The sequence below is a fragment of the Thermobia domestica genome, chromosome 15 (genome assembly GCF_964235325.1).
Source record: "Thermobia domestica chromosome 15, izTheDome1.hap1.1, whole genome shotgun sequence".
In the NCBI taxonomy this organism is placed as follows: Eukaryota; Metazoa; Arthropoda; class Insecta; order Zygentoma; family Lepismatidae; genus Thermobia; species Thermobia domestica.
The window spans coordinates 115,616,287-115,642,917 of record NC_137468.1 but is presented as its reverse complement, the minus strand read 5'-3'; the positions used below and the strand labels follow the sequence as shown (position 1 = coordinate 115,642,917).

The 26,631-nt window shown below is 31.4% G+C and overlaps 1 long non-coding RNA gene across 12 annotated transcripts in view; it reads left to right on the top strand.

Moving 5' to 3' along the window:
* Positions 1 to 1,261: 1,261 nt before the first annotated feature.
* Positions 1,262 to 26,631, top strand: part of LOC145671211 (uncharacterized) — a 170,294-nt gene continuing 144,924 nt past the window's right edge. For 7 of the 12 annotated variants that reach the window (XR_014128485.1, XR_014128486.1, XR_014128478.1 and 4 more), the window contains exon 1: positions 2,159 to 2,330. This is a non-coding gene — a long non-coding RNA (uncharacterized LOC145671211). Of the gene's footprint in view, positions 1,394 to 2,158; positions 2,579 to 26,631 lie in introns of those variants that run through there. The other 5 variants (XR_014128476.1, XR_014128484.1, XR_014128487.1 and 2 more) reach the window with 5 other exon arrangements.

The window sequence follows — 26,631 nt, the reverse complement described above, 5'->3', positions numbered from 1 at the left end:
ATGTATTGTCAATATTTCAAATTTCTAGCTTAAGCAATTTGACCTGGACTTTGATCAGTCAGTCAATAAGTCAGGACTTCTTATATACAAACTAGCTATTCCATGTGTCAATTCGAACAACAGCAGCTTTTCGTTCATACTGCTGCAACATATATAAGACGTATGAAACTAGTCGTAAGGGTACATACTAAAATCAGAAGACGAAAAAAAAAAGAAAAGGAAGAAAGAAATGTGGAATGAAATTTCAAGAGATGCAGGTATATCATATTAGAAATATGCGTTTTCTCACACCCTATGCCATAAAAACATCCACGATTGTGACCATCGATAAGAGAACTCAAGAAAACTTGTCACAAATACAAAACTGACCCTACACATCCGGTCAGACTACCCTTCCCTTCGTAAGTCCATCCTATGCAGATCAACATTTTCCCACACTCCCAGCGGCGGACATCATATGCAGATCGCCTTGTCCACACACACTTACAAATACAGACACATATACAACGCATCTACATAGGGGATACATATAGCGACATAACTTGCTTAACACCTTTGGGCAATTTTTATACTGGACGCTACTTCTTCAAATACTTGCATCTACGTACATACGCATCAGGACAATAAACGCAAGAGCAAGTTCTTTAGGTCTCCCCCCATCAGTACAGTATTGAAAGGGGCAGTGGTAATGCGTCGTGGACAAGTAAAGGGTTCATGTTCTTTTTACCCCTTTCCTATAACTACCCTCGGTCAGTAAGGGAATGCAAGAAGAAAAAGGTTACATAGAAAGTGCAAGAATCGGAGGGGTCAAAACAAGATGTGGTCATACAGGTCTAGTTACTTAGACAATTTGCTCGGCCTTCGATATATGTACGAGGACAACTAAAGCGGCTACTCAAATCAGGATTCTCACGACCTCTTCGGTCACCCTACATACATAAGGGAACTACTACATTGTTATCAAAACCGGACACTAGATGGGTTAACCCCTTTTAGGGAGTTGTCCATCCGGATTCTAGGTCTCGTCTTGTCCGAAAACCGGACTTTGGATATATCTATAACTGGACAACACTGAGGGTAAGGAATGTCCTCTTTTTTTTTTCTACATTCACAGAAGGAGTATTGCTACCTTTTACTTCTATCAAAATTTCTTCTCACTGGCCCTATGACTCCCCTATCTTCCCCCCACCTCTCTTGGCTACCCTAAAAGTAAAGGTATTATTGTCCACTGGATCTCCTTCGACACATACTTGCAGCCACATATCCATACTAACATAAGGCAGTTGAGAATCATTTCCCAGTGTAGTCCAAAACGCGATAGCAGCTTGGACGACTTCCAAGGAGGGACGCAGCTGCAAGTGTCTGGTCATCCCCTGTTGCATCCATAACAGAGGTCAGTGTGGAACACTTAATTGGTTATAGTTACTTTCCATATTGTATAGAATTACCCTCCCCCTTATTTTTATTCAACTCTTTGCATGATCGAATTGTAGCTTGACTGGTGTGTCCACTTCGATATCATTCCCCAACCTCTTCTATTTTCTGCAACTACTGCATGTCCAGATCTTGGGAACATAACTTTCACTTCATGCATACATGCATACTTCACATTCAACTACGGGTTTTTCGAATTGTTCTCGTTTCAACCGGACAACTTCTCCTCTCGTGATCAGCAATGATAGGGAGGGAGACAAATAGAATTTACTGATTGTTAGCCTTTTCTTGCACTCTTTGTATGATAGACGAGGAAAATAATATTCACATACACCCAGACAGTAAATTTGATTTTATACACAAATATCTTGTTTTAGTGAAATCTCGAAAGAACTTGTCCTCGTTTTATTCATACAGGTTGATACATACCCCACACCTTTGCATGTCGATATGTATATACATACTTGCGCATACAATCTATTGATGCATGAATGTAGAAAACCCTTACGCATAAGTATACGAGACAGGTTCACACGCATTCACCAATACTTGCATCAACCGTTCATGAAGTTTGTCTTTTAGGCAGGGGAGGGAATATCATAATAGCAAACATTCCTTAAAGACATATTACTTGATTCCCCCTCTCTCTATCTGTCTCACGTACATACACCTTTGTCTGGTACCTGTCGTTGGTTTTCTTAAAGAAGAAAAGTATTAAAATTTTCACAGACGATCCCCTTAAACCATAGATACAAAACAGACATAGCGGAGCACTGGCCATCGGTGATAGGTTCATGTGTTACATCGACAATGTTGAGTGAACCACGAATATCGGTCTGTCTATTCAACATGTTTGTCTTCAGTTGCGGATATTACCGGAGGAGGAATGAAGGAAGGTCTGTCTCCAAATCAAACAACATAGCTAGCATCTACTAATTAAGTGTGGTTTGTTCTCTGAATTTTGGTCATCAATATCCATAGTGTTGCTTTCCGTCAATCAGACAGTAAACCGCGCAAAGAATGGTGAATTATGTACGTATACGTATATTATTTCTAGTTTCTATTCGCCCACTACTCGTAGAGGGAATTCTGGAAATAAAATCATGTCGCGATTGTTTGTCAACTTTTACTTTTTGTTGAGAAGGTATTGAAAATTTTTCTTTGATCAACTTTTAATTTGTTTCTTTGATGGAAAAAGTGATTTTACTCAATTTATTATTCTACTTTAAAATTATGTTTAAAAATTCGAATAAATACTGATTAAGGAGAATTAAGTAATAAATATACTAATGGCTCTTAATAATATATAGTATAGTTTTCTTTACAATATTAACTGACTAACACATCAACTGTCAGTATTATTTTCATAATATAAATATTGGAAACGAAAATTTATATGATGTGTGTTCAATAATTTAGAAGAAATTTGCGTTACGAAAGTCACTAAGGGTACACTCAAACGGAAATTAGAGATTTAGTTTAATAATAATAAATTAGTATCTTACTACTGTAGTTGTACTAGGAAAAAAATCGTAGATACTTTCTTTTTAAATTATATGGATATACATAACAAGGACATTTAAAGATTTAAATATATATTTATATAGGTAAATGAAGCCAATGAATACAAATACCATTATATTCTTTCCGCTATCAATTTCGAACGTAAGTAAATCTGAAAATATGCAGTGAAAACTATTGTACGACATATACTAGTTCGAAAAATAGTATTTGATACACTTCGTACTTTATGTGTGTGTGGATTATGCTGAATTTTTGTTCCAAAATTAGATTAAGCCATCCATACAATTCGCTATCGTTAAAGCAATTTTTTGAATAATTTATTCAAATTGTAATTACTCGAGTTTGCGACAATTGTTTTTAAAGTCATCTTCGTTCGATTCCACTTTCGGTGCTATCACGGATATTGAACTCGAAACAAAAATCTTACGCCATATTCTATATTTTCATATTCTACAAGTTACTCTCAAGAGTAAAAATAAAATACAGTACAACTTCCATTATCCGAACTCCAATCATCTGGATCACTAATATCCAGATCAACATCAGAACATTAAAAATACATTATAGAAACAAAGTGAAATGCGAACTGTATGTATGAGTTCGTAAAAATATAATCTTAAAATTCCTATTTAACCAACTTAGTGTGAATCTTTTGTACTTTTTAATTTCTTGTAGCAAAATTGATGTCATTTTCAAAATACATTAGATCTAACTTTTATAAAACAAAAGCAGTTTTAAAGAATCTTTTATCTCATAACAATCTTTCTCTGATGATTCCCCATTTATCAGGATTTCTGTATATTCGTTTTACGACCAAAACGTATAGTTCCGGATAACTGAAGTTTCATCGTAATTGTAAATATAAATATGTTTATCACGAAATAGCCAAGTTTGAAATGGCGAAATTTGGTTTATATAGAAACGGAATTGAAACAATTGCAGTATTTGGCACATAGAGAATAAATATTAATGTACATGACGACTCAATATTCAATATTTTTTCCTTTACAAAAATGTAAATAAATATCTTAAATGATCTTGGTACTTTGTCTTGAATTTTAACTAGATATTAGAAACCAAGGATGTACTTGAAAATTTGGGACAAACAAAGAATGAATCAACTACTTCTGTCGTTCCGTACATCTTTACATCAGTCTATATGATTGCAAAGAAGGAAACATTTCTTGAAATTGTTCCCAAATCGATGCCTTTGTCTTATCTGAGTTTTCTATCTGAATATAATTAATAACGAGTTAGGATGCCAGTGGATCGAAAGGTCATAGGGAAAATTGAAAAATAGGAACTAGAGTGAAAGTAAGACTAAATACTAAGAGTATCTATTGTAAATGAAACTGAATAATTGAAGCATCTTTACGAAACTAGTCATTTCTACCAGTCAATTTATAAAGACCATTGAAATATTTTCTAAGATACTTGACTTTGAAAGACCAATTTTTCGTATAAATTATTTCCTTATGTGACGAACTTACCACGATTAGTTTTCTTCTAAAAAAATAAACTTCGGTAAGTGCAAGAAAAATAAACTTATGCTTTTAAATAGTAAAATCTGTATATTATGCAATATTTTTCCCGTTGATCGATCTCGAATATTTCTATTCTTTTTAAGCACATTGAACTCAATGTAATAGTTAGATTAAAATTTTACTATTATTATGATCTTTAACCTCTTCAATAAATACCATGTTTGACGTTTTGAGTATATTGATATCTTACGTAATTCAATGTGCACTGAATTTTTAATATTTAAACGATGTTTATCTCTTCTTGGTTTATATATTTTATAAAGCTTTTAACAATCAAATTAGTTTTATCATTTACACTATTTAATTCATATATTTTTATTTACATTCTTAAGTATTTCTTTTAATGGACTAGAAAAATTACAAAAGAAAAGGACTATCTTAATGCAGTTGCCTCTCCTTTCTGTACCGACCCACGTGAGTCGCTTGCCTCTCCACGCCGATCTTCCGCGAAGGGTTTCCCCAGTGAGAACAGCCACCTTGCTCCGATACACCTGCTTCGGCAGCAACTTAGGCGCTTCCTTTCTGAAAAGCTCATTCATAATTCAATCTTATGTGTTTCTTTTATCTGCTCATTCCTTTATCATTTTTCTAATCTTACACGGTTCGTAACTTCCGTATTTAGAAATGTTAAAAAAGAACTGCTGCTGAAATTCCTTCCTCAGTTTTCACCGTCGAACTTTTGTTATTTTTATGAATACGCTTAAGTTCAAAAGATTTTGAGAGTTATCTTTATAGATATTGTCTAAGGAGGGGAACTTTTCAGTTACATTATTTATGTTAGCTACGGAGTCATAAATATACTATTAAGATATAGTTATTACTATAATCATTGTTAATGTACTACAATGATTTCTTAACACTTGTTGACAAACAGTTGTTTCAAACACCCACATAAATAGTTATAAATACAAAATATTCTTGTATGGAGTTTATACTCAAAAGCTGAAAATTGAGTGAATTTTCTTTATTTTTCATTGTTTGCTAGATAACTAATTGCCTTGGCTAATATGAAAAATTTATATAACGGTACATTGATTTTTGTTTATATTTCAATGGAAGGTAATTACGTTAAAATATTTAAATGTTGTTCGGTTGCCTGGAAAATCTTATTTTTTATTCCTATTTGAACATTAAATATGATTTCAATATTTTTTAAAATTCAAGTATGAATTTGTAACAAAATCTCTGTTATTCAAGAAGTCATTTCATTATTCTTCACCGCCATTTTATATAGTCATTTCATTTTTAATAATCAAGTGATCTATAAATATTTGAAAACAGGAGTATTTATAAATATCTGCAATAACTGTTGTAACTAACAATAGATATTTTTGCACTAATAAAATTAAAATTAATATGACTTTGCTACTATGTGCCCAAAATAATTAAATTGCTAAACATTAAATTAGTTCTGCTTCAAGATTAAATTCCCTTTAATTTTTCTTGAACTTTAATGACGGAATAATTTTTCGTAATGTTCTAGTTAATTCTTTCTTTATAATAATACTACTTCCAAATATTTTTAAAACTGAAAGAATTAGACATTCAATGAAATAATACAAATAAGGATTTCAAATAAATGGAAACCTGTTACTTACAAAATTTATGAAATAAATCCATTACTTTGTTTTAAGTATTTTTTAAATGGAATTTCATTGTAAATATTATATCGCTGTAGAGCACTGACACACTAAAGTCGAAACTTGTCTTGAGAACACACATGTGAAAGAGATTTTAAAAAACTCTTATTGGTGTATAGTATTAGCTTGCTCTGTAGTCAGATCGATTTGTGCAAAATTTCTCTTACAGCAGAATTTTGCAGTACTCAGAAGTGTGCATATATAACCTCCAGACACACACTTACACATACACATAATAAACTCAGATATAACGATTTTCGACAATACGCCTTGAGGTTGGAATCTATGACATTTTAGAACATAAAAGGGACAGGCATTCTTTACAATGTTTCTCGGAATTTTTGCGGGTTAAGAAAGAATGTTTCTGTTTTATGCAGGTTACATCTTTATTTCGCTTTTCATACATTAATCGATTAGGGCAAGACAAGAGCTTAATTTTCAAGATGTTTTTTATATTTGAAATATTTTTGGATTTTATTGGTAATTACAGGAAAAGCTAACACACGAACTATGACCTTGATATTTATTATGGTAAACATCCCTCAAAGTGATGACTTGGTGTATTGAGTTGAAGCCTACAAAAACTTATTTGTATTAGGTACTAATCCTAACATTCTGATTACAATCAGAATACTGTACTACTTATTCCTAAACTTTTAGCCCAATATAATGCAAAATCAAAACATAAATTTGCTTGTGAAAGAAACCGAGAACCTACGAGAACTGCAATTATTCCTTAGAGATCAATTCTATTCTGCTATAACTATTTAAGTCCACACAATAATGACTTTGTTCTTATAAATTTCTTAGTTTGTGTAGTTACGATTCTGTAGCAATTAATCGTAATAATTACCTTTATTTATTATTAAATTGTGAACTTCCTTAACTAGAACGGACTTTGTAAGTTAACTTTCAGATTTCGAGAATAACAATGCCATTAAATAGGGAAAATGCCGTTTATTCATTAATAAAATTAAAAATATAATAACTGTTTCGATAATAATATTAAAGTTGAGAAGTTATTACTTATATACAACTGCATTGTAATAAATAAATATTAAGGTCCATAGCAGAAAACAAATGAAATATTTTATCGCTCTGGTCTATATATGTCAATGTAGAACTCGAAAATGTAAGTTGAACATATGCAATTATTAATGATTGCATCGCAGGATCAATTGCTGGACGTATGAGAAGTGAACAACACGGAATGCATTTACATGGGTCATGGTAATAGTCTCTATCCCAAGAATTATGCGCATGTGCATTGAGTCCATATGTAACAATCAATAAAGCTCTACTATGATTACATTACTACAATTCAAAGTTCAGCAAACACAATGAATTTGGCCTTCTATTTAGTGTGTTTGGAAACAGTCACAGACTTAGGTCCACACCAGGAGAAAATATAAAAACCAAAAATAGATTACGAAGAAAAGAGAACAGAAGAGAAGAGAACTTCCATCAAACAAAGCATGAAAATGATCGGGTAGAAAAAATGTAATTAGTAATCGACTGTTATAAACTATATACTTCCTGATTGTTTATTAGTTAAATCCTAAACATCAATTAGATAATAATAATTATTGATAAATAAATACATAATTGTTGTTCAATTAAATAAAAAAATCCTGCTTTGCACAATTTTAATGTCGTACAATCTAATGGAGAATATGAAAATATAAACAAATAATGATATAAGTGCAATAATAAATTTCAAAAACATGTATCGTACTACACCGAACTCACGGTCTTCATAACTGAGTATTCAAAAATTTAGAGAACATCCTTTTATTAGATGGAATGTTCTCCAAAATTTACAATGCCAATATACGACATATGCGGTGATTGAATGTTGTAAGTTTTAATTTTAGCTTGAAAAGAATACAAAATCAACAACAATCTCGACTTGAGAATATACCTGTTTATCATGGTATAAGAAATTAGTAAATTAATTAGCAATTAATCAATTAAGTACAAAGATTATTCAATCTTATTTTTCTTAAAACTTGTTTTTTCATTTTAAAATCTATAACTTTTGGTTAAGTTAGGGTTTAGTATTCCATTCAGTAACGTGAATGTAAGAAACATGGATCTACAACTTAACATGGGATCCGAAATATTTGAGCTCCCGCCGGGAATCTAACTCTGCTTTACCGCGCCACATAGCCACAAGGGAGCTCTCTATACTTGTATTGTATCAATGACTTCTATTACTAAGTAGAAATGCCCAGAACAACAATGAGTTCGCTTTTTCATACCCACTGGAAATTATCACTAGAAACACAACATATTTAAAACAATAAAACTACAAGTGCAAAGTGCTTATGAATTTGTACAGAACACATTACAAACTACTAGATACTATGGAGTTAAATAAGCTGTTACCTAGTATAGATATAATATGTTAAAAGTAGACTTTTGTAAAAGCTGACATGTTCGTTTCAGATTTTGAAACTACGATAGACTTCCAAACTATAGAGCTCTAAGGGCAATCCCTTTCAAACTATATAGGTCTTATTTCTCAGAAGTTACAGAGGTGAAACCTATTTTTGTTGTTTGTTTGTTACCTAAAGCTTTTCGTCAATTTTCAGTACTGAAACCATGTTAAACATAGACCTACAATTTAAGATAGAAACTGAATCACCGATCAAATTTTTAATGCTATTCTACCGGGTATCGAATCCGGGAGCATGTGCACCAAAGGCGCACGCGCTTGCCACTAGAACAGGAGGAAAGGAAACCTACTTTCGAATCTCTCTCTCTCTCTCTCATATATATATATATATATATATATATATATATATATATATATATATATATATATATATATATAATCTCTTAACCTTTTTGCTCTGAAATCTATCAATAGACAGAACTCTGAATCGTTCTAAAGTATTTATGAATATCGAAGTTAATGTAAAACTATAGATAATCGTATACAGTACATTTGTATACTTCCAAAGTGCATTCTGCCACTAATACTTATGTGTGCTCCTATGTTATGAATTAAATTATCATAAGTTAAATCCAGTGTTACCATATTTTTTAAAAAAAAAGTTTTTTTTTATTGTCAATGGTAGAATTGTTAAATTAGCATGTACATAAGAGATGCAAGATCATGAGCACAAATCTAGTAACCAGGAGGATAACAGAAGTATATTACCTTGTTTATTACCTTTGATAACAGAAGTATATTTCTGTGTGCATATACATGCACACATATATCTACTTTAACTTAGTGTAAGACATTTGAAGAATTATACTAGAGAACACATTTGAAGAATGTTGTTGAAATTATAAAACATTTATACCAAAAATTGTAAATCGTGTTATGCCTTTTGTATGGATCGTTCTTGCATATTATTTAACTTACGTTGCAAAAATACCACACGACGAGTAAGAATATTTATGGAATACTCATATAGGTATAAAATTTGTTGAAATAATATACCAACTTTGATAAGAAAATATATTAATGTAAAGATAAACGATTTTTGAGAAGTATAAGCATTGCTTATAAATTATTTGGATATATATTAAAGATCATTTTTTAAACTTTAAATATAAATTGTAGAAATGTTTAAAATAATATTGGAAATGTTCGTAGATGATACATAATTGCAAATGGGAAATTTTTAAAATCATAAATTTTTCATCTGGCACAGGACCTTAGGACAGAGTTTTAGAAAAGTGAGAAATTCAGTCCTTTATAAGCAATCTTAAAATTGGAGCTCAGGATAAAAACAAAGTAACTACAGAATACGAAACTATTATTTTACTTAATTTGTACGATGTAATATCATTTTTCATTCAAAGTTTTAAATGATCTGTTAACTGTTATTTAATACTTGAAATAAAGATGTGATGTGTAGTTTTCTACTCAATTTCGTGATTCATTTGATGCATTTTACTGAAATTCGGTTAACAAAATATTTAGTTAAATTTAAAATCAATAATTTAAACAACAGCATTTTATATTATTGTGTTATGGTTTCAGTTCATATTTTAAAAAATTACATACATTATGAGATTAATAAGTAAGTGCTTATGTGTATCAAACAATACACAAGAATACTTTGCATAACCGGTTTTGAACAAAGTCGATTTTGCTTTAACGCGATTTCTGATATTACACTATTTAGAAAGTGTCAATGGGTTTGCAAATAAAACATTTAAAAATAGCCAAATAAACGAGGTAAACAGCGCGTATACATGTATACGTAGAAATCTTGCATAAACAGAGTCGAGTATTGACTTGTGTTATGATTATAGTAACTAATAAATGAAGACTGGGGCACTGTGGCCCTTAGTGGTAAAGCACACAATGTCCCTGGCGCGAGAGGTTCCTGGTTCGATCCCAGGCATGTGAGTTTGTGGTGGATAACACCATGTCTGTGGGTTTTCTCGGGTTTCTGTTTCCTTGCACATTCTCATTCCGTCAATTTCTTTCATATTCATTCACTTTTACTAATTATCCCGTCTCGAACAAAATGGTTTTACATAGCGTGGATGTTTCCTTGGACCTAATTAACCGAATTATATAAAGTATTCTTGTGATTGGTGTTACAATTTTATTGAGTTATTATAAATAAAGTCTAGAAGCTCTCTCATTGAATTGTTAATTTTTAATTTCAAATTGAAGAACTTCCTATTTGTTATTCAAACACTGCTTTTAAACTGCATTCAGAAATGTCGTTTTTCTCATGAGCGACAAATATGGGAAGCTTGAATCTATGAAGAGAACAGAAGAAATGGAAACTACTCCTGTGGTGAGAACAATAAGTATTACTTCATACCCTCTGTCCAACCACCGAACAGTGCCTCGTAACTCTGTGTGTTGTATTTAGAGTCAGGAGATACTATTCGGTGACCGGACGTCTTGGGTCTAATCCTCCTTGAATTCGTCATGATCCACATAAGATGTTCTTCACTCTACAAGAAACTAATACAGGATATATAATAGTCTACATTTATAATCAACTCAGCATCGAAGATAAAGGGAACTGTACATGGAATTCAAAAGAATCAAATTATTTTACATAGCAAATTAATAGTATTTATTATTTTACATAGTGTTTAAGAAAAATAGTGAATTATCCATAATAAAAGCAAAGTGTATAAGCACAGTATTGTAATTCATGTTAAATTATTTCACTCACAGTTCCTACGTACAATTACTGGAATTAAAAAAAAAAGTCGGTAGCAAAAACATACATTTTAACAATTAGAATGTGTTAAAATACTTTTATTTCTTATTATTTAGATCATTCGCAGATTTACAATTATTACCGTATTATTTCAAAACTAAGAAAAAACAAGATCATAATAAACATATACTTACAACAACAAATAGTGATAATATTTTCATTGATATTTCTAAAAAAGGACCTTATTTTTGAAGTTTTCTTTAAGATTTAAATGTCAAAATTATGGATAATATGAAATTGTCAATGAGCAAAATGAACCTTGTAAAGTTCATAACAAGAAAATGTTAAACAATTTTACTTTAAATCTTCTAATCAATTATTATTATTTTTTTACCAAACTGAACATAACTCCTGTCTTTTTCAGTTATATTTTAAGACCCATTTTAAAACGTTAGAAACTAGCTCATTAAAAATACGAAACCTATGAAATATTATTTATATAGTAATCTACTATTAGTTTTCACTTAAAGCCAAGTGAAACGAAAATAATTTGCTGTATTTTGGCACAAATTAGATTATTATTTATTTTAAGCTCTGCACTTTTGAACGAAAATAATTTTATTTTCAAGAAAGTACTACTTTAAAATATTGTAATTTCTAAGCGTAATTGTGCTAAGAATGTGAACAGTGAGCAAAATCATTCAGTACAACAATTATTTTCACTTCATTTTACAAATATCCTTTAACACTAGTTAAAATGATTGTTACTGATATAAATAATGTAGCGTAGTGGTGACAATAAATTGTAAACTAAATCTGACCTTTGAAGTTAAGTATTAATATATAATATTAAAGGTGAACAATATAATATTAGAAAGATTCCTTTTGTCTCTCCACACCTCTCTCTTATATATATATATATATATATATATATATATATATATATATATATATATATATATATATATAGAGAGAGAGAGAGAGAGAGAGAGAGAGAGAGAGATGAATAGCAACAACAGCAAAGATGAGTAGCTCAGTGGTAGAGCGCTCATTTCTGGTGGTTGGAATCCCTGGTTCGTTCTGAGCTCGCGCCAAATTGGATTTCTAGTGAACAAATACCATGTACGTGGGTTTTCTAGAAGTTTTTCCATTTACTTCCACTTTATTCATTCCACAATTTAATTCATTATTATCATCACCGTCTCCCTTAGTCCTGGTACATAATCGTGTGACGTTAAACTGAAAAAACTAAGATTTGTAGTGATGTAATGGTGGAGATAGTTATTGGCTTACAGATATAATAAAGTTGAAATTTTGCTGTTTTAGATAGAATATTTGATTGAATGCATAATTAATTATATAAAATTCGTTTTCTTGTAAGCATTTTTCAAATGTGTTCTGTTAAAATGAAAATAAATATTCCAATTGAGAGTATATTAAAAGTAACGAAATAAAGTACCAACAGTAAACACCGCAAACATTACTGATGCAAATGATTTTTATTAAAACCGTAGTTTTATGCAAGCAAAGTCTGATGACAGAAAGTTTACCAATATAGTACAAGACTGTTGTTCAGTTCCAGGACACCATAGAACAATACTACGAAGTTGATTTCTCCGGAGTGTTTTCATTTCCTTACAACTATATTTTCTATATTATTCACTTTATTTTACATAAGTTAGATTACAAAATCGAATATAACTATACAATCAAAAGCAAATAAATAAATAATACACAAAGATAACATGAAATAACAAAGTTTACCAGCTAACGTTTATATGGATTTTATTTAATGGAAGTTCGGTTATTTTAGATGAAACTGACACAAGTAGCTTCAACTAAGCAATTAAATAAAACACAAATTTCTTGCAACTAATTAACCTTGAGTTCGATTACGAGGTTATATGAGTCCAAGAAAACAAGTAAGAGTTACAATTAAATAATTTATTTATTTATGTTTAGGCTTCTACAAATTTCTAAATAAGATCAGAACAGATAAGGTAAACGGAAACATTTTTCTTAGATTTCATGTAAAGTTGAAGTCATTCGTTTGTTATTGAAGTACGTAATAACGGACATATACGTATATTGTTAGGTCACATGTTTTATAGCCATTTCATCGACACTACTTTCAGACATCCGTGACATTGTATCTGAAGAAATTGATGATTGTGTTGACGGACATACAAAAGACGACTTAATACACGAAACAAAAGTTCTACACGAAGGAAAGTGTTAATTTTTAGCTAGCATATTTACTATAAAAATAAAATTCTAGGGTGAGAGGTCATAAATATTCGTCTGATTGGTATTTAATGACCCTTTTCAGCAACTGGACTACATCTTGAACGATACTCCTATTATTCCATGTTCATTTAACAAAATATCAGGAATCGATTTTTAAAAAATACTAGCTTTAGAACTAAAAGAGATTTTAAAAAATGGTAGGTAGGGATGATTTTCTTGGTCATATACAACACTCAATCAAAAATATGTAAATGCCTTTCAAGCCAGCTATTCTGAATGAGGTTTTTCTGTTTTTTTCTCACTCAAACCAGGCGAATCCCAGGATGGTATCTACCACAAAAGTCCCAGGCTGCTTTCTTACTTCCCTACTTCCCCGGGTATATGTCATTTCTTATACATTGTGGGCTTAGGCCATAGGCCCACAATTTAACATGAAATTCCGATCATACTGAGTGTCGAGTACTGTACTTCTACTGAGTATCGAAACCAGATAAGATAAAGATGTGTTAATTACAAGTTCGAGTTCAGCATGCATGTATGTATTTTTTCTTCTGTTTTTTATCACCATAATTATTTTATCGCTGTCTCTTTTGGATTATGGAAGAGCACTGAGAATACAACTTAATAAATAAATAGTTGCAAACGAAGGACACAAGGTAATACAACTAGAAATTTATCTTTCAAAGTGAAATTTCCCAAGAAATAAAGGCTAGTTCATTTTAAAGAAAGATGAAAATGTCTGTATTTCTTTCTTCTTTAATTAAAATGTAGAAAAAGAAAGAGTCTGTACATATTTTAGTCATATTGTATATTTTAGGAACATTTAGATTCATATTCCATTAATTCTGACCCATTAATTAACACACGAGTGGAAAATGGACACATCAAGAGTTGTACACGATTGTTTTCATAGTAACATCACGTACAGATGAAAGTAATCTCATAAATACCTCCTGTTGGTCAGCAATTAAATTACGGTTTTGTTGTGAAGGAGAATAACCTGCTCTAAATCGTATCTAATTTATAGTCTATGAGTCAAACCAAGATAAGATAAAAAGTGTCCCCTTTTGGACATTTTCAAACAGTTAATCCGAATTCGTCATTATTTTCATGCTTTTCTTCTTCAATTATTCCGCTTCACGGATTCAGACGAACATAACAACAACAGGTTCACCTCGTTACTGACATTTCTCAGTGTCCACTACAAAGCCCATTTTTTAAAATCGAGTTTCTGCAATGATGTGTTTTTTGTTGTTAACTCCATTCTGTCATGTCAGTCATGAAAAAAAGAGTAAAAGTGACCATGTAGCAGACCTTCTCCCCTCTTTTCCTTCTTCATTTTTTCCATCCTTTCCAGATTCTCTACATTCAACCCCTCGGCACTTCAACCTTCGTCATTCAAGCCAAAGGGCGTCTTGTCCGACGAGTATATTCCAAACTCAGTAACCTGAACGTACTGGAACTTGCAGCACAACTCTACTTTACTCACGGTCGAAAAAGCAACCTTTGCATTTTTATTCCCTTCTTTCTTTCACACTTTGCCTCTGCCGTTCAGTTCAGCAGGTGTAAAGGCAAATTATAGAGTGAATGTACGTGAAAGAGAGAAAAAGAGGGACAGACAGAGAACGATTGAAAGGAAAGGACTATGAAAGAGCGGGTGTAGAAATTGTAGCATAGGATATTTTTCTTTTTCTATAGTTCCACAAGAGAGTTGTAGCAACTGCATATACATAAGTGTATAGTTGTACCAGTGTTATGCGTATACCAAACGTAGGCTTTTTACTAAAGAAAACACGATATACTTTATTTCCAAACTGTTGAAAGAATAAAAAACTTGAAATGCAATAAGTTCTCGCAGATATTTCTACAGAACAAAAAGTGAATCAACATGAAGATTTTACGTCGCGATATGAATGGATAATTTCGCTAATTAAAGGGTAATTTCACTAATATAAATTTTGAATCTAAGAAATTATTTGAGTGACAAAAAATGATAAGGTATTGCAAGTAATTTAGGTAAAATACTATAATACATTAATCAACCAAAGACCAATTAAGGCGTTCTACTGAATAATTTTTTTTTTACTATTTCCGGTATGCATATTAACATGTCACTTTACATGTAAACAATATATTCCAAATTGTTTAGGATATGTTTATAACGCACACATTTTTGACTTCCTGCAAACTGTTGCGTCACTGGAGAAAAAAATCACATACTCTTCCAATTTGCTGCGAAATAATAATATTTTCAGATAATAAATTCAGTATCTCCTACTTTTCTATACAACAAAATTTCAAACTGCAAAATTTAGAGAAATATAATCTACACGTTTTAGTAGTCATATACGAACAAAACAGAAGAAAACGTTAATGAAATTTGATTTCAGATACAATACTTATATCTCCGAAACTCTGAACAGTGTCTCCGTGCCCAGCATTGGTTATCGCTCATGTCAACGTAGTCTGGTTTGGGTTTTTGATGGAGTTGTAGAATTTTCGTAAAAATGAAAAATGAAATTTTTTCATTTAAACCTCTCACGGTTGTGTCTTTAGGCTAAGTGAGACGGACGATCAAGCAAGTGAATAATGATGGAAGAATCGGTGAAATGAGAATGTGGGAGGAAATGACAGACCTTCGAGAAAACTCACGAACACAATGTTGTCCGTCACAAACTTACTTGGCTTTGGATCGAACTAGGAACTCTACACACGAAAGGTAAGCACTCTACTTTGAGGTACTGTGCAACCCCTGGAATTTTCGTTGTAAATTCAACATTGTAAAACAACTTGAAAGAACCTGAATCAAGAAACAACAAACTCTAGTCTATGAAGCAAAAAGAAAGAAAGAAAATGCGTAAAGTTAAAAAGAATAGGATCCGATGTGATAGTTTCATATTACCTACTAAAAGCCATTTGAACAGCTCATAACTCTATGTGGGTCCTGACGATAGGAAGTGTAATTTGGGAGCTCTGAATAAATTTTACTTTTATTCTACCTGATAGGGAAACAGAGTAATGTAAGGTAATTCTCCGTCATTTGTAAGTTATACGTATAAAAAACATGAACAGGAGGGACAACAAAATATCTTATCTGAATTAAAGAATAATGCAGTTTTATGCGGTTTAATTTCTATAATATAAATAATATAGTAATTTCTATAACGGTAGAAGTAATTAGGGACTATATTAAATATATTTGTGCCACTTAGGAAATGTCTATACATTTAAGACCAATTTGAAATTATTATATATAACAAATGAATTAAATAAATCTTAGATTCATAAAGGGCATTTGGTGCTTAGGAAAATCCTTTTTGCTATTTTATTTGAAAACAGAGAAATTGCCTAACATTCCCTTCCCCTACTCTTATCCTTAAAGTATTGTTGTTATTGTTTCAGTTAGTACTAGTAGTAATAGTAAAATATATAACATTGGCCTTCTTTTGAATACATTGCACAATATTTCTTACTAATTGGACGATCTTGGAATAAAAAATATAAATATGACATTACTTGCAAGACTTGTTATGTACGTTGTTTACGAAACATTATGTTAACTACAGACGCTTTCTACTCACATATTCTACCCTTTAATATTTCCACCATAATTAACCATATATTCATTCGTGCATTCTAATCAGGATATGAGTTAATTAAAAGCCTCCTTTTAACTATAAATCTTCCTTACTAACAATTTTACTTGAAATAAGGTAATGATATATTTACTTTAAGTTACACTTTTTCTTTCAAAATCAATATGCATATTTATTATTTAAGTTAACTCTGAATGGAATAAATTGTTACGAGATGTAGCATCTAATTAGTAAATGTTTTCTTTTTATTGCTCATTACTTTCAGGACTTTGTTCGTACATCTTTCACAATAACATGATCAAGAAATTAATTATCGCTTGAGTTGCCTACGTAATTAAAATCGGATATGAAAACAAAGGCTTCTCCCGTCTGTTCTACCGACACCATTTTTTTCTAAATATTTTTCTTCGGGACAAAGAAACAGTTTAGACAGAAAATGTATTCAATATAGTTCTATTCAGTGTATTTTCCTTTCCTGTCACAACAAATACATTTTCAAAAAGATTTCCAAGATTAGATTTTTAGTAATTGGATTTCATTAGCGTTGTACATCCACACGACTTGGTACTCTTTAGGGCAGGAAGACTAGTAATTATATATATATATATATATATATATATATATATATATATATATATATATATATATATATATATATATATATATATATATAAACTTGGTAAGAAATAGCTGTATGCCTGTCAAGCGATCTAATTCATTAAATAACGATTGCTGAACAATACGAGAACATGTTAAGTTCTTTTAACATTAAAAATAAATTGAAACGAGTTTTACCTCCCGGTTATGCCGGTTAGGTTAAAGGAGACAGTGATGATGAATAATGAATGAAATGGTGGAATCAAGAAAGTAGGAGAACCCCGAGAAAACTCACGCACACGGTGTTTGTCCACCACAAAGTTCACTTGGCGGTCGCTGGGATAGAATCCGGGACCCCAAGCACCAGAGGTGAACGCTCTACCACTGATCCACCGCGGCCCCCTCTTTTAACATTAAATTACACAACAATAAGAAATTCTTTCTATTGCACCGGAAGTAACAACAGCTGGGTGAGAAAAACTCACAATCTGTTTATCTTTATTCTGTGACAATCAATGCGTATGTATTTCTACCTACTACTGCTAATAATACATTTATATTTACGATGATACTATATTACAGTTCTATTTTAACAGATAATATTACCTGATATGAATAAAAAAGCTAGCGAGAACTAAACATAATACCATATAGCTTAACATCCTGGTGTAACATTCAAGGGCAAGTTCAACTTTCAAAAAGAAAAAAAAATCAGTTGGTAATGAGTAGTCCTGGCGTTGCAGACGGAAGTTCCCCACCTCTTATTACATGTAGCTCTCTACTGTCTCACAGTGTTGAGTCAATATAGAAAGTTCTGTCCCTATTGGGATTCTAACCAATGATCTGAGATTTCAATAGATTTACACACATATTTTCCTACGCACTAAAAGCGAGTCTTGAATGTGCGTCATTCATATATCAGGGGACCCGTTGACGCAGCTCTATAGGCTAGAAACTTTTTTTAAAGTCATGGTTCTCATTTTTTTTTCTTTGTTTCTGTCTACTTCACTAAAGTGAGTAGTTAAAAATAAACTTAATTGAATATTATTTTCTTGACAATTACACTAATCTTATTTTTAAATTTGTTTTTATTATTTACTTTCTACATATAAATCTATACCTCAACCATATCATGGCTTCTTTATTTTAGAAAATTTCAGAAAGGATACAGATTATTAATGAATTAAACTTTTGTAAGAAAAACTGGATAGTGGTTGATTCGCATCTTCTAGGATGTATATACGAATTGACTACAAAATTGAGGTGAATATCAACTTTTAATATGAGATGATTTCAGGAAAATATACAAATATTTGCCTCAAAATAGAAACCTTCGAACTTTTCTGAACATGAAGCAATGTCAACAAAGAAAAGGAAACATGTACACTTTAGAGAAGCAAACATTTCAGTCTGTGGCCCTCTCTTGGGGGAAGAGGTGGAAGATGCATTTTTTGTGTGTATGTGCACGTTATAAGGAAAGGGAATATCTAAATGTAAATTATATAAAGATAACCAAAAATTTCTCTCTTGCTGTTTGCTTATTTTCTTTTTAGAACCGAAACAAAAGGATCTCATTTTCCTAAGCCATTCCTTGTAATTTCTCAGGGGAATACGTGAAAAGGGGAAAAACTAGAAGCAACTACTACGTATAATGTTTTCATAAATGCTTCTTTTTTGCAACCATGTCCAGAGTTGAGAATTGGAAGAAAGCAAAGAAGTGCTAAAAATTAGCCTTCCGAAGATGGTGGGAAATGGATCCGGCAAACAGAGCAGCAGTCTTTTCCCCTTCTCCCTCCAGCATCCTCTTCCCTTTCGAGAATCCCTTTTCTGACTTTTCTTTTCTTTTTCTCTCTTTCTTTGCATCCTTCCGACCTCCCTTCCTTTTCCCCTTTTGCTAGGGCTTCTGGGTAAGGCAACAGGGATTCTTACTTGTCAGACGCCGAGAAAGAGGGCCCGCCCAGGAAGACGCTAATGCTTGCACAGCGAGAAAGGAAACGAACCCAGCGCATGCTCCTGGAGTCTCTTCTCGTCGGTTGGGACGCCATCATGCATTCTGAAGGAAAATTGCTTTGCCCACCTCCTCCCCCATCAACCTATCTCCCTCTATCCTCGACCTCTGGAAGATTTGTCTCCGAAGCTGCCCCAAGATTTCTTCCAATTTCATCACATCTTTTCTCGACTACAAAATTTCTTTCCAATTTGTAAGTGTCCATAAGGCAATATTATTTCCTCCTTGTCTTCTGAAACTCATTCTTATCTTACAAATATACATGAGAATCGAACGAAAATTTCACTCAACAATTCTTAGATGTCTAGCATGAAAGAGAAAAGGCAGAAGTGTTCTTAACTAAACGAATAGTGATCGGGAGGAAAAAAATTAAGAATGAGATACAAAGTATGCCTTAAAAAAATACTCGAAGAAAATTATTTACCTTTTACATATAATTGGCATATTACAAAAATAATTCAACTAATAGTAATCACATACAACAAATCATACGTAGGATATAAGTAAAAATTGAGATATCATTTTTTTTGAGAGTGCGCAAGAATTTTTTAAATACAAATACATGTGAAAACAATGTTTCATCGTCATATTGTCATTCACAAGATCATGAGTTTAACTATTATAAACAAATAGAAAGAAAATGTCAAAAAATCGTTAACACAAGAAATCAGAAAAAAATAAATCTAAATTGCAAACTTACAAAATAAACTACTAAGTACAATATGATTGATAAAACTTAGGATTCAATATTTTAAGTTGATATAGTTTGTTGTCAATATTCATTATAGTGAAGTAGGGAAAAATTTGAAATAAGACTGTTCTTTATTTAAGTAGAAACACAATTTCATATTTTTCTAGTAAATAAGAAAAGATATGCGATCACATTGAATAAAAATAAGCAATGTATATAAGCTAATACCTAAGGTATCTGATAATATTAGATCATAATAGAATATATTGCTTCCTATCTTGACTAGAAAGAAGGCAACATAAAGTTGCCAATAACATAGTGACTTGTTTAATAACTTCTCATACCTACAGTTTGGATAAAGTTGTAACACGTAAGTTTAGGTCGCTTAATGGATGGGGCATTCAGAACACAAGGAATTCAATTCCAATTATCAAAGTTGTAAGTAAAATATACATAAAGTTTCCTATTCCTATTTCTATTTCATATGTAACATATATATAACATATTCAAATCATTTACACTTGATTCTACGATTATTCTTCTATTTCTCTTAGAGAATTTAAGATATATTGACAAGGAATTTGATATCATTCTTAGTAAATTTATTGCTATGCCATTCTAAGCAACCCGACCTTATATTTTTCAGTTCCGTTTTAAGCTTACTACTGGAATAGATTATCACATTTAAGTTCGATTAACTTCAATAATACGGTGATATTAGCGCAAGGAACAAAAAAATACTTGATCATAATAAAATATAAGGACTACATTTCAAATTTAGCTCTAAGGTTGTCCAAAATCTACCATGATAGTTTTCATCATGGATTATGTTCAACAGAAGTTTCGCAAAACAGACTTTAGGCCTATTGTAATTAACACACTACTCAGATTTTCTCCCGTAAGGACTTGTTATAAACTAAAGAATCATATGGAAAATTTAATCACCATCCAATAGAGTTCTTGCTGGATAGAGTTTTTGTCATGTAATGACTAATAGTTATTGCAGAAACTAATATTAAAACATTTTAACCCGTAAGTAGTCGCGCCATTTTTTGTAACGTAAGTACTCGCGTGGGAGTGCCACAGACCCCCATATTTTTTTGTTGTTTTTTTAGCTGTTAATTAAAATATTGCGGTGAGAATTGCTAGAGACATTCCTTATAACCTTTCTTTTCGACTCAGTGATTAAAAAAGGCAAAATATTGATGTTTCTCAGGAAGGTACTGTAAGTGGCAGCAGTATAACCAACTCCATTTTCAAGAAAATCACTAAGGAAACTTGCTGGGGGTCAAGGAGACCCCACGCGAGCACTTACGGGTTAAATTACTTTACTTTACTTTGTTGGAAGCAATCTGCACATTCTTTTCGTGTTAATCTTTTTAGATTACAAACAAAATACTAAACAAAGTTCTATAGGTTGAAAAGTAAGTTATTTTAAAATTACATTGATAGCTATGTTTTTACCACCTTTAACTTAATGCCCAGACTACTTTCTTCTAAAATCTCTTGTAACGTTACGCGCTAATTATAGCTCTATTAGGGCAAAGAGCACCCAGTATTTATGATAGGATAGGTGAGGCCCATGGCTGAGTGTAGATAAGTCTCCACACTTCCTAGACTTGGATATATATATATATATATATATATATATATATATATATATATATATATATATATATATATATATATATATATATATATATATTGAATGTGATGCAGTCAACACCACGCTCCGGACGCCCTTACCCTTAAGGCTTCCCCAGGTAACCGTTTTACAGAGTCGTAGTAAACTCCCGAACAAGCATGGAGCGAAGATAGAACGATAAAATAATGTCCTCCCCCACTAAATCGAACCCCAGCCTTCCACTTGCTACGTAAATGCATAACCTATTACAGACATTACCGTATATTAATCATTTTTAAATATTCTGACAAGCTACTACTTAAAATGAAGGAATTTATATTTCTATAGTAAATCATAATGAAATCATAAATGTCTTCAAAGAAATTCAGCCGACTTTCAAAATTATTTGATATCGTAACGATGACTGCTTCAGTCTCCACCTCAAGATTATAACTATTTTGAAAAAATGGAGATTGGGGTAATCACTCAAGTCACAATAGCAAATATTTTTCATGCATAGTTGTACTCTCGCGAAGACTTCTATAAAAATATATAAACTGTAGAAAATTAAGTTTACTTTGACATTTTGGAAATTATGATGTACTTTCTAAATTGCGAATTTATTATTCTGAAATATATGTAAAATTAGTCAACACCTGGGAGGTTGTTTCAAGGAATTAAAAAAAAAAAATTACTGAAATCTAGCGCAAATTTCAAAGTTTCCACAAAACATTGCGTTACATGACAGAATTTTATTAGATATTTTCATTTTTATAAAAGTTCAGAGTTCATGCCACTTCAATGTAGTAATTCAGCAATGAAACAGGGCTTCCTTTATTTCAGCTTGATGTTCTGTTTCAGCAGAAAGGCTATATAAAACATGGATCTGTAGCTTAATGTGAGGTGCGAACCACACGTATTGTGGTATTTCTCTATTATCAATGTTTCTATTAAGACGGTGAAAATAAAAGGATAAAATATACCATGGAAATTTCTCTTTAAGAGAATATTCACTTGCACAATTTAACATAAATGATATAGAGGCCGGGAACGAAGTGTATTGTTCGATACGGCACTTCCTATATTTATATAAAGGCAAATCCAAGGGGTTCTATAGAACTATAGCCCCGTCTCCTTAAGCCCCAACTTAATCTGGGTAAATGGCACTTATGATATTTAATCGAACTTAACAGTGAATAAAATACGTTCGCGTCTGTATATTTATGTGCATAATAATCTTTGTGCTCCATTTAGTTCGCTATTTCTATATGCTACATCGGAAAATAATTTCAATTTAATCACTCTCACCAATATTTTATATACGAAAAATTTTAAAATTTGTACCCGCAGTTAGTCACTATACGCCTTATGCAGAGTCGTTTCGACGTATAATTAGCATCATACTAAATGCCTGACTACTACGGGAAACATATGTTAGTCCAACCCTTTAGAACGGCACTAATCACGCGTCAGAACGACTCTGCATAAGGCCCTATGTTTTATCTTCATTTGAAATACTATTACGATTGTATCTGTTAAAATGTTTCCATAATAATGAATCATTCAAATTTTTAAAAGTGGATTGTTTTTATAAATTTTAAATAAATATGTACTAGTGCGATAGAACAACATTTGATTTGTTTTCCCTGTGAGCAAAGGTACGTCCTTTTAACAACTATAAAAATACTTGAAATATTCTTGTCAAGGCACATCAGTAACAAAAAATTAAGAAAATAATTTGAATGAATATTCAAACACCTGCTACTTATTTGAGGATTGTGGAATATAACTTCATATTAGCAGCAAAAAGTTTTAGGTGGTTACTATTTCAACACCCTTAAACAAAACCAGCTATGAATAAACAATCCACTGTAAATGATACTATTAACTCATTCATCAACTATACAAATTTTACTTTTAATAATTTTCTAATTAACTTATACTTTTCATTACAGAAAGTGAATCAGAAGATAGTTATACACTTCACGACTATTATTGCACATACAATGAAACCTTTAATTAATTCTTTTTTAATGTAAAATAGTCGGGGGGAAATATACAGTCATGAAAAGAGTTGTACCTTCTGCCTTTGTAAAGAGAAGAGGCACGGCCAGGCTAGAAAAAGACTTAAGCCTTCTTTAGCTTGTCCTGGCAAGTATTGCTCATTCAATATTTCCTTTCCTTTCTTTCTTCTGCAAGTAAGGATTCTTTTTAGTATGACGCAGTGGACATTTTAGTTGTTGCAGCGTTTTCATATGATTTAAAGTCACATTTTAAATATAATTCACACATTTTCATATGTATGTTAGTTTCTTAAAATTAGATATTCTTCATAAAGGTGGTGTTATGAGAAAAGTAGATATCGAATAGGAAAATCTTTAGCAGTTGGACTTCTGTATATAGGTTCCGGGTTCGCTTCTGATGGAGGTTCCATTTTTCGTTACATCGTATCTGTTTATTCATTATTACCAGAATTAATATGAAATTGTTTTAGTAACTGTGTTTTCATTTAGGTCTAGAATTTTTTTACTATTGTGTCCATTAAATTAGTTATAGCACGTATCAATAATAATGAAACACTTAAAAAAGTTAAAAATGGATTATTTGATTAAAATTAAATTGACAGTACTATTATCACATAATACCCCGCTACACGAATCCAGGTACCTAACCTCAAATATATTTTCACAACTTTCGAGGTATGCGTACAATAACTCTGGCTAGAAAGGTAAGTTTCGATTTCCAAACATAACAATCTAAGATTTTCCTCCAAAGTCTATCCTGATATAAATTCAATCACCTATGCATGGTAGAATGTGATCTAAATTAAGATTAGGATCATTTTCTATTGGTTTTATAAATGTAATTAAGATACATAATTCAGTTACCAAAACAATCTAAATTATTTAACAAAATTTCAAATATGTAATTGTATGGTAAATATAACAAGACATTGTATTTTTTTCACGCAAGAGAAAATTGAGGTTTGAATTCGAATAAAAAACACTTAACTTATAATGGATGAATTGTTCTGTAATTTTGACATAAAGCGCGACAAATAGCACTATGAACTTGGATACTCGATTATAGTTTCAAATCGTTTGGATCTTGAATTTCTTTTCGATTCCATTTACTTTTCCGGGATTCTTACAGGACAAAAAGTTTATTTCGGTTAACTCTTTCAAAGTACTAAAACTTAATCAAAGTACATGGATCCTCTATCTGGATTGCAGAAAAAAATACCTTGATACTGTGTAGCATTATGGTATTGATCAACATATACGATGTAACATTTTTCTTACAAAAATTCATTAAAGAAATATGACTGGTTGCCAGAATTTAAGACTAATAATTCTTAATTATTTAATAAAATTGATTATATTTCATTATTTAAAGTTATAAATATATTACACATAATTTGATGCTCGATTCTCAGAGAAAAAGTTTACAAACTTTATATCCTACTACATAAGCTCTTAGTTTAACAACAAATCCAATTGAAGACAACACATTAATGATTTATCTCAATTCTTATCTACTATCTCATCAAGTGTTTACATGTTTTAGCATATTTACCCTAACGTAGTTTGGTGGGAGCCAGTCGGTAAGACGTTACCGCTTTCCCCTATCTTTTGATGTTTTACGAAAGTCGAAAATTAATCCTGTAACTTCTTTGTATAATTTTTTAGTACTTCACAAAATGATATTCGATTTAGAAAACAGTATTTTCAACACATTGTTTATTGTTGTGTAGTTCATCGTCAGGACGTATCAAAGAGTATATTGTAATAACTTTTGAATGATTTGAGGTTATATACATATATTGGTAAACGTGAAAGTATGTGAAAGACTAAATGATACTCTTAATACTAGAAACCTGCTAGAGTCAAAATATAGGATTATGTATACATTGAACTCAGATTGGTAGATTTTACTTATACATACTACTCCGTTATAATCAGATGGCATAATCGTGTCACGTCACCACAGAAATATAAAATCTTTTAACTACACGTGTTCAATCTTATATATTAAATAAAATAAAAACACTCAAAATATAAAGAATCCAGTTTCACGTATATTTCTCTGGACCAAGTGAGTGTTATTTTTTCGGTACTAATGTGCAACCAAATGGATAAGAAAGATCAATTAAACCGATTAATTTTCTAAATAACCTAATCAATTAAAGCATGCATCTAATTGAAAAGTATTGATATTCAAATTACGATTATTTATTATGCATAATTTGTTAGTTATGTATCAGAGGCTGAGGCTCATCCACAGAGGGGTTCTGGGACATCCGGATGTCCCTAAAATTTCCTAACTCAACACACATTTGTACACTTTCTCAAAAAACTATACTTGTTTAACAGGGAAATGATTGATGTAGCATGAACATTTGATCTCATACTTCATCTGTACTATTTCTCTTATAAAAAACAATCTAGTTCTATCATTTTTCTCCGAAAATATAGGTGAAAGAATTTTATAGTTAATCTTCTTTGCGGATACAGAATAAGTAATACCCGTTCAATACTACATAGACATAATTGCTTGTAATATTGGACCCCCCTCA